Here is a 3,614-nt window from a genome sequence, read left to right on the forward strand (position 1 = left end):
GATATTGGGAATTTTGAAGGCACTATTCGAACATTTTGATAGCATAGCAAAAGAGCCCACCGGGTGCACTTGATCAAAACAGGAGACGGGTATGTGCGAGCCATAAGGATATCTTTTTTCACGCCTCAAAAGTCTCTCGAATGGGGTGTAGATTTATAAGTTAGTCTCTGAAGGAGAAGTTCCAAAATCAAGAAAATCGAGAGTTTCCCTCAGAAAGGGTCAAAATTCCCAGAAATTTCGAACAAACTTGGTGAAAATCAACCAAAATTTGGGTAAAATCTACCAAAATTTAGGAAGTCTTTCCAAGGGTTCCCAAAAAAAGAAAATGTTACCTCTCTAAGGGTTTATTTTCGGTTAGACTAATTAAGGTTTATCTTTTCAATGTATTGGGCTCTTCCAGAAAAAAATTGTACATGGGGGGTGGAGGATATAACAATTTTTACTGATTTATCGCCCGAACAGGGTGACTTTTGGCCCCCCGGACAATAGGTTTTACCCCGAAGACAAGCATCTGCTGACCCCCCGGACAGAGCAAATTTACCCCCCGGACAAGGCAAATTTTGATGATTTTTTGCTACCCCCCGGACAAAATATCCTCCACCCCCATGTACAATTTTTTTCTGGGAGAGCCCATTTTTACAAAATAATCATAGAATTATATTGATCTAATAAGAGTACAATAAATTGAAAAATATCTAGGCGTCGAGAGTTTATGATGCATTACTTCCTTCATGAAATAGTCTGCGTTGAATTGTCAATTGTCAATCAGTCTTTAATAACCAAGTTAAAGTTTCAGTGAAAGCAGAATAAATGTTTTTTTATAAGCATTGCACTTATAAGCATATCTAGGCTCAGATATAGGGAAAAATTAGCATATGGCAAGCATTGCTTGAGCCTACAAAAAATATTTTTTTCCTGATTTTGGCTTTTTTGGCTGGAACTTCACGGATTTTCAGCATTTCCTAAATTTATGCTTTAGATTTAAGCATCCCCTCAAGCATTTTTCAGCCTTATCAAGCTTTCGACCTAAGCATCTCTGAGCCTGTTTTCGGATTTTTGTATGCTTCTAAAAAAAATCATGTAATATATAACCATTACAAGTTGGATTGTCTCTTTCGATCGTTTACCATATTTGTTCTCCGTCAATCAATCGAATAGCACGATACTCTTTCTCCGATGGCAGTCTTTTGAAGTATTATCACGTTGTTATCATTTCAAATTTCGTTCAAGAACTTCAACGTATGGCAACATAAATGTCCAGCATCCAGTTAACAGCTAAAATGGAAAGGGAATTGCTTCAATCATAAGCCATGATCTGCATGGTTAAAAGCAGGCGTTATGATGGATAGTTTTAATTTTCTACCAAGAATGCCACACAGGATATCAATGGAACTGATCGTATCGGATGATATGGTATGATGCGATAGAAAGGAATAACAAAAGCTCTCCAATACTGTATGCTTTCCTTAATGGCACCCTTAACACAAGTTAACTACTACAAAACTTTCGTTGTTTTCTGGCATCTCAAAACACATTTCTTTTATTTTCTCAACCATTAATTCATCCGGTCATCCATCATCCGGTCTAAAGGTTCCTTTCCAATGTCTGTAAACCAAAAAATTACCTTCCAAACCAGAAAATGGAAACATCTTTTGCCCCTCCCTCTGAGACGTTTAGCCCATTATTCTTAAATTTTGCCAAAAATATGCATACTTTTTAGAAAGTGATTCAGACCTTTGTAAGTTAACCAATAATGCACGATTTTTCAACTGCTAAGTAATAAATTTGCTGCAAATGGTATGAGCTTTGTCAGAACTTTTTTCCCATGCTCTCCTTCTTTCTCCTTTTCAGAATCTCCCTGAAATGAAACATTTGCCACCCCCTTTTGCCACCCCCTTTTGAGACCCCCAGCAGCATGTAATATTCCATTAAACCCAAGAAACAATAATTTTACCATTTCTTCAATTTGGACATCTTTTGAATGCTGATTATCCATCAAAATAAATCACTTGATCACTAGAGTGAAAAAAAAATTAATCAGATTACAAATATTTGATTCAAACTTTTTCTTCAATTTGAAAAAATTGTATCAACAAAACGTAGATAAAAATGCTATAGTAGTTCATTCAAAGGAACACAAATTTACTAGAATGTAACAAATCACAATTAAAAGTAGGCAAGACAATAAATTAAAAACAAACTAGTAAGCAGAAGCAGTTAAAATAAGTCATATTTTTCACTTTCTCATTTACCATAAGTGCAAGAAGAATTTTCAACTAATATTCCAGGTCCTCTCACATATTGAAAGCACGGCTCCTCTGAAATGCTGTCTAAGTAAGAAATTAAATAAGCTAAATAGAGGAAATTCAATTTAAAGTATGACAATCTGACAAGTTGGATAACAGTGATAGGAATAATGCCTCATATTTGGTTATCAATTATTTGAATAGTTTTCTTTTAGCAAATGATTTCTTTTTAAAACTCAATTATTAATTTCAGTCCATCTTAAATTTGGCATTACAAAGAATGCTGCAAAAGCAGTTATCTTGGTAATTTGTTAAAACTAATAATAGAACGTGTAGATTGAGAACATTTCCAGGACCTCATGAGTAAACAAAAAAATCAAAACAAAAACAACAAGAACTTGAATCATCTATTCATCATAATATTCCAGAATAATAGTACTAGATTTCCTGTCTGTCTGAAGGTTCAGATTTACATCCCCTCAAAAACACCCATAAAAACTTCCTTAAATTTTTTTGTTCAGTCCCCTGAAGCCTTGAATGACAAGCTTATTGTTAAAAAGGTTTGACAATATCATTATCAAGGGGAAATATATTCAATAGTACTGCGGGGCAATACCTATTTTCAAGCTTATCATAGAACAGATATTTATGGGAATTCCCCCTGTTAAGTGGTACCCCCTTTAGGAAATTGAAAATAAAAGACTCCCCTTTAAGTCTTTGGAAGTCTCTAGGCTTCTGCTCATCGTTTAACGAAACAGTTTCTTATAGAGGCTGCTTAATAGTCAGCAAATCCTCTTTCCCACTAAATGTTGCCATTCGCTGAAATCCATGAGACATTTTGATTTAAACATTTTCAAACCAAGATGACGGCCTTAGCGAGAGGAAGGATTTTTGTGTTTCCAAGCTTGCCTTGGCTTTTGGAGGATTTTATTTTAGTGTTTAGAGCTTTTTAAAGATAAATTTATGTTCTGTTGTATCTATGGTATGTATAAAGAAAAACTTGGGTCGCAGTTGTTTGAATTAACGATTCACACATGTGGAATAGTGCAACACACTTGAGGGGGTTTGTAACAAGATATTGATTGAAGGATTGATATCTTTGCGTTCAAACTGAATGAAAATAAATTAAGGAATAATAAGTATTTGAATTGATAAAATAAATGAAAATAGTGACTAAATGACAAAATTAGGAGCTTAAATTGATAATTGATTTATGAAACTTAGACTAATTTGAAACAATTTGAGTGAACAGAAAATCATATGAAAGAATAAAAGTATGATAGAATCTTAGAAAAAATTACTAAGTCTTAACCTAACCTAACCTAGGACAGCAATGGGTAGAAGCCTGTGCCAAAAGGGCAAATGCAG

The 3,614-nt window shown here is 34.3% G+C and overlaps 1 long non-coding RNA gene across 1 annotated transcript; it reads right to left on the bottom strand.

Moving 5' to 3' along the window:
* Nucleotides 1-1,045: 1,045 nt before the first annotated feature.
* On the bottom strand, nucleotides 1,046-2,320 carry LOC136799399 (uncharacterized). The gene is made up of 3 exons (XR_010845514.1): nucleotides 2,253-2,320; nucleotides 1,955-2,016; nucleotides 1,046-1,275 (listed from the first exon to the last, which is right to left on the bottom strand). It is a non-coding gene; the product is annotated as an uncharacterized lncRNA (long non-coding RNA).
* Between the last annotated feature and the right edge of the window lie 1,294 nt (nucleotides 2,321-3,614).

Source organism: Clytia hemisphaerica, unplaced genomic scaffold (assembly GCF_902728285.1).
Source record: "Clytia hemisphaerica strain Z4C2 unplaced genomic scaffold, Clytia hemisphaerica genome assembly, whole genome shotgun sequence".
NCBI classification, from domain to species: Eukaryota; Metazoa; Cnidaria; class Hydrozoa; order Leptothecata; family Clytiidae; genus Clytia; species Clytia hemisphaerica.